General features: G+C 35.8%; 1 long non-coding RNA gene across 1 annotated transcript in view; it reads left to right on the forward strand.

Moving 5' to 3' along the window:
• LOC111474314 overlaps nt 1-14,563 on the forward strand; it is a 17,998-nt gene extending 3,435 nt beyond the window's left edge. Inside the window, exons 2-3 of the long non-coding RNA XR_002715959.1 lie at nt 8,158-8,163; nt 14,553-14,563. This is a non-coding gene — a long non-coding RNA (uncharacterized LOC111474314). The remainder of the gene's footprint in view (nt 1-8,157; nt 8,164-14,552) is intronic.
• Nucleotides 14,564-17,050: the final 2,487 nt, after the last annotated feature.

Here is a 17,050-nt window from a genome sequence, read left to right on the forward strand (position 1 = left end):
TTACTTACTGCACAGAGCCAGCAAAAGAGTTACACTGACACTTGAAGAAAGGATCTCGAGTTTGTAGTGAGCAAACATGTTTTCCTATAGGTAACGACCATGAAAGAGGTGTTAAGGTTTGGGAAAATGGGTAAGCTTAGCCTTAAGTTCATAGGTCCCTTCAAAATCCTTGAGAGGATTGGGGTTGTAGCGTACAGGTTGGCGTGACCACCCACTCTTGTCGCTGTGCATAACGTTTTTCATGTATCTATGTTGAGAAAGTACACGCCAGACCCCACGTACATTAATGAGCACCAAGCACTTCCGCTTCGTGAGGATCTATCTTACGAGGAGGCCCCAATCAAAATTATATGTCGAGATGTCAAGCTATTGCGAAACAAGGAGATTCTCCTTGTCAACGTCTTGTGGGGTAATCATCTTGATAACAAGGCTACATGGGAGCAGGAGGATGACGTTAGGAAGTCTTACCCTGAACTTTTTAAGGAACAACTAACTTTCGGGGACGAAAGTTCCTAAGTAGAGGAGAATTTGCAACAGCCCGGGCCCAACAGGTACAGTTTGCTCTATTCTTGGGACTAGCACCTTCTTGACAATTGTGAGTTTCTATATTTTATTAGAGGACTTAGAGTGTGATCTTCCTTGAACACGTGGTATCCAGGCAGGGAATAACTGTGGACCTTGCTAAGACCAAAGTAGAGCATGAAGATCGCCTGCAAATGGTTTTGACTGTTTTGAGAATGTGTCAATGTTTCTAAGTGTGAATTTTGGCTTTGAAAAGTAGCATTTTTATGACATGTTGTCTCAAGAGGGGAAATTATCGTGGATCCAACTAAGGTTGAAGCTGTCATGTGGGTACCAAGGCCGACAACTAGAGGTAACAGGCTTTTTGGGCTTGATTGGCTACTACATGAGATTTGTCCAAGACTACTCGAAAATGTCGGTTGCGATAACTCAGTTGACAATAAAAAAAAAAAAAGGAAAAGAAAAACGTTGTGTGGACTTGAGATTGTGAAGAGGCTTCCCAGAGTTTAAAAAGAAGTTGGTGACTGCACCATTCTTTGTAGCGTATAGTGACGCCTCAGCTAAGTGCTTGAGTTGAGTGCTTATGCAGAATGAGAAATTAATTACGTTCATTTCTCTAGACAGTTAAAGGAATATGAGTGGAATTATCCTACCGATGACTTGGAGCTAGCGGTCATGGTGTTCGCACAGAAGTCATGGCAGCATTATCGGTATGGTGAGACTAAGTGTACACTGACCACAAGAACCTTAAATATTTTCTTTTCACCCAAAAGGAGTTGAATATGAGACAAAGGAGGTGGCTCGAGCTAGTGAAAGACTACAATGTTGAGATCCTATATCATCCTAGCAAGGCTAATGTGGTAGCTCATACCTTGAGTAGGAAGACAGTCGACACCTCTGCATTTGTCACTCAACAGAGCAAGCTTCCAGAGAAGATCCAAAAAGCTAAGATTGATTTAGTAGTTAAGAACATCACTGCACATCTCGCTTAGTTGACAGTACAGGCAACACTTCGTAAATGCATCATTGATGCAAAGTCTATAGATGCTCAGCTCCACAAAGTTTTTGACACCCAATAGGCTAAGATATCTCAGGAGTTCTTAATTTCATCTGAATGCAAGCTTTTATGGCAGGGATACTTGTGTGTACCTAGGGATAAGGAAATCCTTAAGGAGATTATGCCTGAAGCACACGACACGTTCTACACATTTCACCCTAGTAGTACAAAAATGCATCAGGACCTGTATAAAAGTTAATGGTGGCTAGGAATGAAAAAAAGACATCAAAGATTTTGTGTGACATTGTCTAACGTCTCAATGGGTGAAAGCCTCAAGACAACGCCCTGCAGGGATCCTGCAACCTGTAAACATACCCAGTGGAAGTGAGAGGAAGTGAGTATGAATCTCATATCTGATTTAGCTAAGACTCGACGTGCTTTTTTTTTTTTTGAAGGTAACCTCATCTCAATATAGCCATCCATCATCAGACAGATGGAAAGGTTGAATCAGGTATTAGAGGACATGATAGCAACAGTTATCAAGCAAAAACTCATATGGCTCCATTGAGGTCCTATATGGGAAGAGGTGTCGGACACCAGTGTTTTAGGAAGAGGATGGAACCCAATAACTTATGGGACCGAAATTAGTTCAGGTTACCAACGCGACAGTCCAGAAAATCAGATCATGATACTTACTGCACAAAGCCGGAAAAAGAGTTACGTTGACACTCGAAGAAAGGATCTCGAGTTTGCAGTGGGCGAACATGTTTTCTTGTAGGTAACGCCCATGAGAGAGGTGTTAAGGTTCGGGAAAAGGGGTAACGCTTAGCCTTAGGTTTATAGGTTCGTTCGAAATCCTTGAGAGGATTGGTGCTGTAGCGTACAGCTTGGCGTGACCACCCCCTCTTGCCGCTGTGCATAATGTTTTTCATGTATCTATGTTGAGAAAGTACACACCAGACCCCACACATATCATTGAGCACGAAATACTTCCGCTTCGTGAGAATCTATCTTTTGAGAAGGCCCCAATCAAAATTATATCTCGAGAAGTCAAGCGATTGCAAAACTAGGAGATTCCGTTGTCAAAGTCATGTGGGATAATCATCATGATAGTGAGGCCACTTGGGTGTGAGAGGATGACGTTAGGAAGTCTTACCCTGAACTTTTTCAGGAACAACAAACTTTCGGGGATGAAAGTTCTTAAGGAGGGGAGAATTTGTAACACCCCCGAGCCCAACAGGTACCGTTCGCTCTATCCCTATGACTAGCACCTTCTTAACCATTGTGAGTTTCTAGATTTTATTGGAGGACTTAGAATGTGATTTTCGTATCGGTGCAGAAGAAAGAAATGCTCGGGATGCATCAAGGAAATAAGGAAAATTTTTAAAAAAAACAGTAATGTAATCGAAATTTGGGTCAAAGTCAACTGGGGGCAAAAGGTTAATTTTGCCCCCACACATACCACCTTGAGGGGGTCTGGATAGACCTTGAAGAACGGAAAAAGAAAAGGAAAGAAAAAAAATAGAGAGAGAAAGAGAAAGAGAAAAATCAAGAGGAGTGGTCTTGAGTGTTTGGTCGATCGTTCCAGGCAAGAAATGGGCAAGAACGCGAGGTAAGTCCATGACCTCTCTTGTTTCAAAATTTTACCATAGATCCATGAGTTTTAGATGATTTAAACCATAATAATCTAGTTGCAACATTTTAGGTGAGGAGTCTTGTAAGTTTTTAGAGGAAACACGACCAAAAATCGCGTCGGAAAACAAAATCATGAAACCGTCCTACTTCGGTAAGAAACTAAATTTTTCTCCGTTTTTAACCTCATTTATGGAAGTTTTAGCTGATTTAAACCATAATAATCTAGTTGCAACAATTTAGGTGAGGAGTCTTGTAAGTTTTTAGAGGAAACAAGACCAAAAATCGCGTCGGAAAACAAAATCGTGAAATCGTCCTACTTCGGTAAGAAACTAAATTTTTCTTGGTTTTTAACTTCATTCACTAAGCGCAGTGAGTATAAAAAAAATACAATAAAAATATATATGGATAGGTGGACTAGTGATCTTGAATTCTTGTGAAAGAATCAATTTAATTCAAGTTACAGTTTAGAAGATAAAAAAATCCAAAATAAATAGATTGATATAGAATTTGACCAGAATCTAGAAAATCGCAAAGATGAGAGGAAGAAGATGAACGGCGGAGGGACGCATGTCAGGAAGGGAGAGGGCCGCTAGTTGCTGGAAAAATGGGACACTTATCAGGCGTGGAATGGCAGAGGAAAATTACAAAAAATATTGCATCAGGTAATTCTTGAAGAGCGGCGCCCGCCACCAGATCTGTGAACCTACGTGCGACCCGAATCCATCAAACTAGCTTTAACAAGTTTAGTTCGTTATTATTTCTTAATGTGATGCGGTGAGTCCACCTCGGTTGAAACAAACTTTGAAGGACGAAGTCGAACTAGCTTTAGCAATGAGATTCTCGTTTAGGCCAACCAAGTAAGTGTATTATCGACTTGGTTGGATGAATTCTATTATGTATGACTTTGCGTGTCTTGTGGCTCCGACACGTGTCATATATATGAATGATATATGATGCTATGTGATACTATGTTATACCGTGTTAAGCTATGTGATGCCATGTTAAAATATGTTATGCCTTGTCTTGCCATATTATGATATGTTATCATAAGACCATGACATGTTGTATAGTTATGAAATTGATAATCTATGATTTATAAGCCTTCTTAGACCATGCCATAAAAGCTATGCTATGTACTACAAAATGTTTGAGAATTATTAAGCATAATTCACAGACCTATGTCATACATAAATGGATGTTTGTCTTGCATCATACATTATGTCAGGATAATAAACTATGTGAATCTCATGCATAATTGTGTGACACGTGCATTGGTCACTTACGTGGTTTGCTTAGGTTGAAGCTACTACAACTCCTTGATGCTAGCTTAGCATTACTCTCTAAAATTCAATTATGCCCAAGGAGTCCAACAATCACTAGTTAGAATTCTATGTGGAAATTGACTAAACTAGTTAAGCCTAAAATAATTTAATCTTACTCCTACTAATTTAAACTATTTAAGCCTAATTTTGGATAGAGTAATTTAAATTTACTCCTAATAATTTAAACTAAGTCTTACTATGCATAAATACTTTACATTTAACTCTTAAAATTTAAATTAGCTAAAACGTAGTTACACTAACTTTAAACGCTTCTGAAAAATTGAAACTAGAAGAAAAGGGTTCGAACGTATTAGACAGAAGCCAAATCAAGTTAAATGCTAGCCTTGCGCCGTCAGAAAGTGTAATATCCGACTAGCTCTATCGTGCAAGTGGGATGCTAAAATGGAGTGAGGGACCTCCCTTTTGTAGTGGAGGTCGACCCCCCACCTCTGAGCATTAAGCAAGGTGGGACTATCCTTTTTTTTTTTTAATTCTAATATTTTTCGAGATTACACCAATCCAATAATTTTAGACTTCTTATAAAGATTTTAAAATCTAAACTATTTTTACTTGAATTGTTTTAAAAGATTTCAAGATGGGTATGTATAATCACAAATTAGTAAGAAACATGAGAAGGAGACATCCAAGTTAGGAAAAGTATATGATTGGCAGTTGGGAGAGAAACCTAAGTTTGGGGATATGTGTAATTCCTTGCTAAATAAAGCTTAACCTAACAAACAAACACTCTTAATATCTTTGTTTTAGTGCAATCATCATAAATATAAATATATATATATAGTTTAAAACCATCCAAATGAAACACACAAATTCTAAGTTGATAAAAAAGGAAGGCTATGAATAATCTCTATATGATTTTATTGTTTACTTTTGCATCAACTTCTAACGTTTTCACTTCTTTTGCAATGCAATATCCACATTCTCAATGGAAAGTGACGATTCTTAATTATCAAGACGTACCTTTACTAGCCCATTGCAAATCGAAAAACGACGATTTAGGTAAATAAGGGTGTTGCACTATGACAAATATTCAATTAGACCATATTGTTTTATGTATATCTCAATTTCAAGGATTCAATTACAAGTTCTTTTTTTGTTAATAAATATGTGGAGTGGAGAGGTTGAATGATACTTAACCTCTTCATGGATGGGTATATGGTGTCTCAACTAGTTGAATTCCGCACAAATTGGTATTTAAGAATTTTTATTTAATTGAACGTTTGACTGTGTAATTGTATAGGCTGTTATAGTTCTAATTTTTTTTCATTATTTCAATTGAATTTGTGCCCATCTAACATAACTTTTTGATATAGGGGAGCATATTCTTCAGTTCAAACAGGAATACAGTTGGGAGTTCAAAGAGAATGTTTTGCAGACAACATTGTTTTGGTGCAACTTTAACAGCAATTATGGGAAGCTTTCGTTCGAGGTTTTTTGGCCAGAGAAGGGAATTTGGCTTGAAGAACGATGCAACTATTCCCACTGCATTTGGCGTGCAGATAAAAAGGGTTTTTCTTTATATAATAGCAAAATAAAGGTATTCGAACTCATTCATCCATGGAGTCCTTAGACAAATCCATCACCTTTGCCTTCCTTCACATCAAATCTTTTCTTTTCTACGTAAGTTGTGTGCTTGCATAGAACTACTGTTACAAAATGTCTGTTAATCATTTAAGTTCTAAAATATATGGAAACATTTAATATATAAATGAGTACATCTCAATAAAATATAAAGTTGTTATTGAATAATAAAATATTGACTACAGCCTTAATATCAAAGCCTAGATTTTATAGAAAATTTTCAAGCACAAAAATGAAATAAATTTGAAAGTTATACACCATTCTCGAGAATTAAACAATATTAGATTCTGTAAAGACCAAAAAAAAAAACAACATGGTCGCTGGAAAACACAGGTTCACACCTCATGGCGCCACATGTCGCACCTGCAGCCAGAAAATCCATCTCTTTGGCTCGCTAGAGGATATTTTGCCCAATTTTTACCGTTCCAACTATCCTAAAGCTGAAATTGAACTTGTTTATGGAAATTAAATTCAGTATAAGGTTCACTTTCTCGATTTATGTTAAACAGAGTTAAGAAATTGTAGTTTCTAACAAAACAAGATGGACATTCTAATAGGAAATAACAACAAATAATGCCAAAAGAAATTTCGAGGGATGAAAAGCAAACGTACTTGAATTTATGGAGAAAGTCGGCGCTAAGGCCAACCAAGTAAGTGGTCTTACTGTCGGATAGGTTGAATGACTTGTTTAATGTATGACGACGACACGTGCCTAGTAGCCCCTGCATGTGTCATTTATTCTTTATATTTATGATGTGTGACTATATTGTATGATGATGATGAACGATGTATGATGATGTTATTCTGTGATTGGATGTCTATACAATGTTGTATGATATTTATGATAGGACATATGTTTGACATTATGAGATATATGATATGATAGGATTGACAAGCAACATGATGAATTGAAATAATGAACAAACCCGATATTCACATGAAAAGTTATGGTAGAATGATATGATATACAAGAAAACTCTAGAGAGGTTTGTTGGGTTTTATGTCCTAAAACTCATAGTTTCTAAATAAAAACATATTCTATTTTCAATAAAATTATTATTGATGTTTATTCACTAAAGATTTTTATTGAATAAAGTGAATTATATGATTATTAATCTAAATTCAATAATCTAAGAACACTCTGACTATAGTATGATTACTTGAATTATATGTTGAGATAGAAGAGTGGATCAAGTTCAAGTATATAGTCAAAATGATCTATAGTACAGGGATAAGGCTGAGTACTTGGATCAAGTTCAAGTATATAGTCAAAATGATCTATAGTACAGTGATAAGGCTAAGTACCTTATCCTGGGGACACTATGGATGAGGCCCACTTTTCTATATGACAAAATTTAGTACAGGGATAAGGTTGAGTACCTTATCCTAGGGACACTATGGATGTGGCCCGCTTTTCTATATGACATAAACAATTATGGATGCGGCCCACTTTTCTATATGGCATAAACAATGTGATCACTAAATTGTACATGTGGAGACATGTGTGTGGGGGTGTCCTATGCAATGAGTATTGCATAAGATCGAACCATGAAGAAAATTACTCACTTTATAATGTCGTTTACTGTTGAGATTGATTTTCTTTTCATTCAACGACTTAGGTAACTTGATCGTAATCCTGAGCTAGCCATGAACTCCTGTTTATTCGGAATTACCCTTAGATTTGCATGGGTGAGAGTGTCTCGAGTTCGTCGACTCAATAGGCCTCCCAATTCAGGGGTAAGACTGGGTGAATGGCTGGGGACGTGGGGTGCAAGATGGAATTCACTCCTACCTACTTTTAGGGATAGAAGAGAGGTAGTTCCCTTAAGTACTAACTCTAGGTCTTGAACATGGGGCCCCACCGTCTCATTGGCTTGAGAGGGATTTTGTTTACTAGTTGAACCACAAACCAATTGTTCATTAGAGGATCAATGGGACATAAGGAACAAGAAGTAACTTCAGGGGTAAAACGATAAATTGACCCATCTCTAGTTATGAACAACCTGTGAAGGATCAACTTACTAATTATGGTTATATCAAATGGACAGAAATAATCCATAGTGAGGGGAGTGCAACTACTAGGCTACGGTGGAGTGTCCTAGTAGTTAACGAATGTTGGTTAACAAGGTTAATGAGTTTAACCGGTTAATCTTGGATCGTTGGAGCCCATGAAATATAGGTCCATTAGGTCCCTCTACTACCTCATATCGGACTAAACCATAGAATAGTGTGACGAGTGAGTTCAAAGTGTTCGAGTTCAAATTAGGGAATATGCGCTACATATATACGATATATTTAACCATATTTTTGTTTTATTTACGAATTAAACAAAAAAAAGAGAATCTGAGATATTTAAATAAGATTTAAATATTTTAATCAAATATATGTCAGAATTAATTGGGATTGACATTTGAATATTTAAATATTTTAATCAAATATATGTCGGAATTAATTGGGATATGCATTTGAATTAATATTAAATATTAATTAAATAGTTTAATTAATCATTTAATATTACTTTAATTTGAAATTAATTGTTGAATTAAAATAAAGAAAGTCAAAATGTTGACTTCATTTCATGGAAAAATCCGTATTTGAGTTAGTGGAATTTTGAGGTGTCAAAATTTGGTTTAACCAAACTTGCATGCTTGCCAAATAAACCCCACAAATTTGAGAAGAATTTTGAGGGTCAAAATTTGGTTAACTCAAACTTGTATGCTTGCTACATCATCCTAAACATTTAAGTAGAATTTTGAGTGTCAAAATTTGGTGATCTCAAATTTGCATGAACATGCAAACATAACTAGTGGTGGTTCATCATCACAAACTTGCTACATCATCTCAAATTTGCATGAACATGCAAACATAAATAGAGTGATCAAGGTAAATCGAACTTCTCCCTTGGAAAAACCTTGATAAAAAATCTCACAAACTCTCTCTTCCTATATATTAAATCCCTCTGAATTTTAGTCACTCACCGTATTTCTCAATCCCATTCTAAGGCCGGAGAATAGTGGAAAAGACACTAGTGGTGGTTCGAAACTGGTTCATGAGTAAAAAAGAATTTGAATTACAAAAGGTTACTACTCAAACATCTTGAGTTTTAATACTTATGAACATGCTAGTTATTTACTATAATTGATGTTCTAAGAGTGCCTAAGATCCAAATTGCTTCCGCATGTGTCATATTAACTCCATCAATTGATATCAGAGCAAGTTTTAGGCATTTTATTTACATTAATTTCAACATGGTGGGTACCATTTCATGAATGAAATTTTGTGGTTTCTAAAGTGGATGTTTTTGGTTTTAGCATTTTTTTTATTCTTCCATTTGATACAATTATTTAACAAGCCTAATGTTTATGGGCTTTAATGAGTGAAGAAAGGTATGTAATTTTTATGGAGTCATTAGAGTCCAGTTTAGGTTGTAATTGATCGAAAATGGAAGAGAAAGCAAGCTGAACCGAAGAAGACGATGGAAGAGGCGGTTCGGGTGTTTTTTCTATCGTTCGGGTACTGTTCAGCGCTTTTAAGGGTTAGTTCACTCGGTTCATGATCCTCGGGACCAGTTCAATGTAATAATTTAGTTAATTGCTTTAAAATGCCAAAACCAATCCACTTTAGCGTGTTTAATTATTTATGCATTATGAATGTATGTTTTAATGAAATAGAAAATGTATATGCATAAAGTATGTCATATAGATTTAAAATCCCACCATATGCTAAGCATCATGCATTCCAAGTATGTTATAAGTGTTATAATGTATAGTATGCATGTTGAGGGTTCCATGAGTGATAGATATAAATTGTTATATTATTGCATGGAATGAATGATTATATAATTGTTATAAAAAGCATGTTAGATGCATGTTATAGGTTATTTTCAACGTCATAACATGAGATAGACGTTAAAGTCTATAATAAAGATAAGTGCATGCTCACTTAGGTTAAGAACCAAGCACAATCAATTTTAATAGTTAAAATAGGTCGATGTCTTATAAAATTGCTATTACAAGAAAGCTCACCTAGCACAATCTTGTCTAAGACTCGAGGTACTTAAGTTGATGGTTTACGAAACACCTACTACCTGGAAATCAGACTAGTACTTGAGCTTAGTTAGCCATGTTTTATGAGCATGCTTCAGTGATATAAGTTTTAGAAAAAAACCTAGACTTAAGTTATATTTAATTAGCTGGAATATATCTAAGTAATGAGTATACCCAACCATCTAAAATACTTAGTGGGAGGAAAAAGGTATATGAGATACATCATTTTCCTTTTACGCTCTCTGAAAAATTCACACCGTGAGATTCATGCTCGACCTCGTGTCGCCTTAGGAGCGTCTTCCATTTAGAAAGTATTTGCATAAGTCAATAACAAGGTGAATAGAGAAAGTATTTATAATAAGTGGGAGAAGGAAGTATATCAACACGTCCTATGGTCTCCACCACTAGGTTGCACTATGAGATTCCCATGTTCCACCTGCATGTTGCCCTAGAGCAACTACCCATTCGGAGGGTCGTAACATGGGAGTCGAAACAACGCAAACTCTAGAAATGGATAGGATTTCTTAGGTCTATTCCCAACTTTGGTTTTTTTATATTCGATAGCGTTGTTGGGACCAATCTCTGAGGTCTGAAATTGGTGGGTCACACTTACGAAGAATTACTAAGAGTTAGTATATTCTTGACCAAAATAGCGATTACTAGGAACAAGAGTTATTCTAGGATTAGTGTTTAAGTCAAGAATGTCTTGGTTGAATGAAGAAGTGATTAACTGCCCCTCGGTAGCAGTTGCTCTAACTCACTAAAGTATCATTGCAAATTAATAATTTTTGGGTACATTATTACATTTGCTAAACCTGATTGGATTAAACAGGATTAAATCAAATAAGTAATATAATTTTTTTTATATCACAGCATGACAAACTCAATAGTACAATTACTCGCTTCTGAGAAATTAAACGACAACAATTACGCAACTTGGAAATCAAACCTAAACACAATACTTGTAATTGATAATTTAAGGTTTGTTTTAACTGAGGAATGTCCTCCAAACCCCAGCTCAAATGCAAACCGAACAGTTTGGGATGCATATGACAGATGGACAAAGGCATATGACAAAGCCCGACTGTACATTTTAGACAGCATATCTGATGTTTTGGCTAAGAAACAAGATGTCATGGGTACTGCTAAAGAGATTATGGAATCTCTGAAAGGGATGTTTGGACAACCGTTCTTCTCCCTTAGACATAACGCCATAAAATACATTTACAACTACTGTATGAAAGAAGGGACCTCAGTTAGAGAACATGTCCTGGACATCATGGTCCATTTCAATGTGGCAGAAGAAAATGGCATTGTCATTGATGAGAAGAGTCAAGTCAGTTTTATCATGGAGTCTCTTCCAAAGAACTTCTTTCAGTTCCGCACAAATGTGATGATGAACAAGATAGAAAATAACTTGACTGCTCTTCTTAATGAGCTAAAGACTTATCAATCTCTCTTAACGAACAAGAGACAAACAGGAGAAGCAAATGTTGTTATCTCTAAGAAATTACTACGAGGATCGTCCTAAAAAATAAGTCTGGACGTTCAACTTCTAAAAGTTTTTTGATAAAGAATAAGGGTAACGGGGAAAATAAGATTCCTATTGACCACAAACACAAGGTTCAAAAAGCAGATAAAGGGAAATGTTTCCATTGCAATGAAAACGGGCACTGAGAGAAATTGCCCAAAATACCTTGCAGAGAAGAAAGTCAAAAAGACACAACAAGATAAATATGATTTACTCGTTGTAAAAATATGTTTAGTAAAGTATTATAACTCAACTTGGATACTAGATTCAAGGGTCATTAATCATATTTGTTCTTTTTTCCAGAAAACTAGCTCCTGAAGAATGCTTGCGGACGGCGAGATAACACTTTGGGTTGGAATAGGAGAGGTTGTCTCAACAAGATCATTAGGAAATTTAAAATTATTTTTTGGAGATATATTCATTATATTAGATATTGTACTTTTTGTTCCTAAAATGAAAAGAAATTTAATATCTATCTCTTGTTTATTAGAACAATTGTATAAACTATCTTTTGAAATCAACGAAGTGTTCATTTGCAAAAGAGGTATTCATATTTGTTCCACAAAACTAGAAAACAACTTATATATGTTAAAATGGAGCGAAAAAAAGGCTATTTTAAAAACCGAGATGTTTAAAACAGCTGAAACTCAAAATAAACGACAAAAGCTTTCTCCCAATACCTATCTTTGGCACTTAAGACTAGACCACATTAATTTCAATACGATTGAGAGATTGGTTAAAAGAGGACTTCTAAATGAGTTAGAAGACAACTCTTTACCTCCATGTGAGTCTTGTCTTGAGGGTAAAATGAATAAACGACCGTTTTTCGAAAAAGGTTATTGAGCTAAAGAAACCTTAGAACTTGTGCATACAGATCTCTGTGGTCCAATGAATGTCAAAGTATGAGGAAGGTATGAATATTTCATCAGTTTTATTGATGATTATTCATGGTATGGCTATCTTTACCTAATGCATCACAAGTCTGAAGCTCTTGAAAAATTCAAAGAGTATAAGACTGAGGTTGAGAATCTATTAGGTAAAACTATTAAAACACTTCGATCAGATCGAGTTGGAGAGTATATGGACTTAAGATTTCAGGACTATATGATAGAACATGGAATAACGTCTTAACTCTTAGCCCCTAGTATGCCTCAGCAAAATGGTGTATCTGAAAGGAGAAATAGAACTCTATTAGACATGGTTCAATCTATGATGAGTTTTGCTCAATTACCTGATATGTTTTGAGGATATGTAGTGGAGACTGCTACATACATTTTGAACATGGTTTCTTCTAAGAGTGTTTCAGAAATACCTTGTGATTTATGGAAAGGGCATAAAGGTAGTTTACGTCACTTCAGGATTTTGAGATGCCCAACACATGTGTTGTTGCAAAACCCCAAGAAATTAGAACGTCGTTCAAAATTATGTTTATCGTAGGATACCCCAAAGAGACGAAAGGTGGTTGTTTTATGACGATCAAGAAAATAGAGTGTTTGTATCAACAAACGCTACATTCTTAGAGGAAGACCACGTAAGAAACCACCAACCTCGTAGCAAACTAGTATTAAGTGATATTTAGAAAGAAGCTACTGGTAAAACAACAAGAGTTGTTGATGGAGATGGCACTTCTGGTCAATCACATCATTCTCAAGAGTTGAGAATGCCTCGACGTAGTGGGAGGGTTATAACTCAACCGGATCGTTACTTGGGTTTGGCAGAAACTCAAGTCATCATACATGATGATGGCGTTGAGGATCCATTGACCTATAAACAAGCAATGAATGATGAAGATAGAGATCCGTAGATTAAAACCATGAATCTTGAAATGGAGTCAATGTACTTCAATTTAGTCTAGGAACTTGTAGATCAACCAGATGGGGTAAAACCTATTGGTTGTAAATGGATCTATAAGAGGAAACAAGACCTAACCGGTAAGGTATAGACCTTTAAAGCTCGACTTGTAGTAAAGGATTATACCCAAAGAGAGGGGTTGGACTATGAAGATGACGAACCATAGGGCACGTGTCAACATCAAATATAACCATGCCGATAGTAAAATCATTACCTGGTTAGCTTAGGCCAATATTCTGTCGTTATCCTTAATGAAAGTCCAATGAAATTCAAGTCAACCTATGTGAGCCCATGACATCAGTTTCAAGTTTGAACTCCATAAAATTATTTCGCTAATTTACATTGCCCATGGTTAAATTATGATATTTTGGCAAATTTTGTTAATATATTCCTACTCCAAATCTTCCCATTCTATTTTTATTTTTTTTTTCTTTTTTCTTTTCTTTTTCCGGTAACAGTATTTTTAATTTCCATATCTATTTCATTTTTTCTTATTTACTTTGTCTTCCTTTAGTTAACCATTATATTCTTAGCTTTTAATTTAATCAATTCATTTTGTTGTATTCTTTTTCTATAATTCATATAAAATTATTGACAATCTAAATCATTCAGAATTAGGAGATCTAAAATATAATTGGTTGTGATTTCCTAAAATATACTGTGGGAATTGTCGGCAGATATTAGTCCAATCCGGGACGTGCTCATTTGACTTCCGTTAAGAATATCCTTAAGTATCTAAGGAGAACAAGGGACTATATGCTAATATACAGTGCTAAAGATTTGAACCTTATAGGGTACACTGACTCAAATTTTCACACCGATGTAGATTCGAGGAAATCGACACTAGGATTTGTCTTCACTCTGAACGGAGGAACAATAATATGGAGAAGCATAAAGCAAGGTTGCATTGTTGATTGCCCCATGGAGGCTGAGTATTTTGCTGCTTGTGAAGCAGCGAAAGAATCTGTATGGCTTAGAAAGTTCTTAACTGATTGGGAAGTCGTTCCAAATAAGCATCTTCCCGTCACTCTTTATTGTAACAACCGTAGAGTAGTTGCAAATTCAAAAGAACCAAGAAATCATAAGCAAGGAAAACATATTGAGCGCAAATATCATCTCATAAGGGAGATTGTGCAACGAGGAGATGTGATCATCACACAAATAGATTCAGAGCACAACATTGTTGATCCATTTACAAAGCCCCTCACGGCTAAAGTGTTTGAAGGGCACCTAGTGAGTATAGAACTACGAGTTATGTAATCTAGGGTAAGTGGGAGAAAAGACATGAGTATGTGATGCCCTACTTTATTGTATTTATGTATTTCTCTCTACTCAACTTTATAAAACCCCACTAGAGTTTTAATCCAAGTGGGAGTTTGTTGGGTTTTATGAAATAAACCTCATAGTTGGTAAACAAAAACATATTCTATTTTCAATAAAATTATTATTGATGTTTATTCAGTAAAGATTGCTATTGAATAAAGTGAATTTTACGATTATTAATCTAAATACAATAAACTAAGAACACTTTGACTATAGGATGATTACTTGAACTATATGTAGAGACATACGAGTGGATCAAGTTCAAGTATATAGTCAAAATGATCTATAGTACAAGGATATAGTTGAGTACCTTATCCTGGGACACTATGGATGTGGCCCACTTTTCTATATGACATAAACAATGTGATCACTAAATTGTACATGTGGAGACATGTGAGTGGGGGTGTCCTATGCAATGACTATTGCATAAGATCGAACCATGAAGAAAATCACTCTCACTTTATAATGTCGTTTACTGTTGAGACTGATTTTCTTATCATTCAATGACCCAGGTAACTCGATCTTAATCCTGAGCTAACAATGAACTCCGGTTTATTCGAAATTATCCTTAGATTTTCATGTGTGAGAGGGGCTCGAGTTCGCCGACTCAATAGGCCTCCCATTTTAGGGGTAAGACTAGGTGAATGGCTGGGGACGTGGGGTGTAAGATGGAATTCACTCCTACCCACTTTTAAAGATAGAAGAGAGGTAGCTCCCTTAGTACTGACTCCAGGTCGTGAACAAGGGGCCCTACCCTCTCATTGGCCTGAGAGGAATTTGGTTTTTGGTTGGACCAAAAACCAATTGTTCATTAGAGGATTAGTGGGACATAAGAAACATGAAGTAACTTGAAGGGTAAAACGATAAATTGACCCAGCTCTAGTTATGCACAACCTGTGAAGGATCGACCTACTAATCATGATTATATCAAATGGACAAAAATATATCTATAGTGAGGGGAGTGCAACTACTAGGCTATAGTGGAGTGTCCTAGTAGTTAACAAATGTTGGTTAACAAGGTTAATGAGTTTAACCAGTTAATCTTGAATAGTTGGAGAGCATGAAATATAGGTCCATTAGATCCATCTGCTAGCTCATATCTGACAAAACCATAGAATAGTGTGATGAGTGAGTTCGAATTCAAATTAGAAAATATGCGTTACATATATACGATATATTTAATTGCATTTTTTTTATTTACGAATTAAACAAAAAGAGAGAATATGAGATATTTAAACAATATTTAAATATTTTAATCAAATATATGTCAGAATTGATTGAGATTGGCATTTGAATTAATATTAAATATTAATTAAATAGAAAAATTAATGTTTTAGTGATTAAGGTACATGGAACTTCTCCCTTTAAAAAATCTCGGAAAAACTCCCACAAACTCTCTCTTCATATATACTAAATCCCTTCCAAGTTTAGTCACTCACCGGATTCCTCAATCCCGTTCTAAGACCGGAGAATAGCGAAGAAGACACTAGTGGTTGTTCGAAACTAGTTCGTGAGTAAAAAGGAATTTGAACTACAAAATGTTAGTACTCAAAGACCTTGAGTTTTAATAATTATGAACAAGCTAGTTATATTAACTCCATCAAAGAAAAATGTTGGGACCTCATGTATCATTGTGTGTTCATGCATCGGGGGATACCCCTTCATCTTTAGCGATGGTACGAACGCGTACACTACAGGACAAGGAAACGACCATTATATTTGTTATAATGCTACGAAGGTTGCTATTTCTAATGGGTGTCCGACATCAACAGCTCCCAGATAATGCTCGCCTAACAAGAAAGGGGCCCAAGAGGTGTACGAGCCGACTTGTGGGTCCATACTCGTACGTGTAGACTGTGTGTAGAGCAGTAAATACACATCAAATTGACCCCGCTTAGTTTAGCTGCCTAAGAAATATAGATTGATATGATAGGTCCCACTCATGATTGCATGTGCTTGCATTTAATCCCAATAGTAGGGTGATTTACTGAGTATTTATCAAAATACTCAAGTCATGTGCTACTCTTATTTTTCAGGTAGAGGCAAGGCTCCCCTGCACGGCTGACGATTGGAGAGTTTTCAAAATTTTAATTTCGTAGACTCTACAATGTAGGTTAGTATGCATTTAATTTTGTTGCATATAGGTTAGTATAGGGCAGTTTTACTTTATGTCATTTTAATTTTTGGTATTTTATTTTAAAGNTTTGAATGAAGTATTTTCCCA

The sequence above is a fragment of the Cucurbita maxima genome, unplaced genomic scaffold (assembly GCF_002738345.1).
Source record: "Cucurbita maxima cultivar Rimu unplaced genomic scaffold, Cmax_1.0 Cma_Scf00298, whole genome shotgun sequence".
Classification (NCBI taxonomy): domain Eukaryota; kingdom Viridiplantae; phylum Streptophyta; class Magnoliopsida; order Cucurbitales; family Cucurbitaceae; genus Cucurbita; species Cucurbita maxima.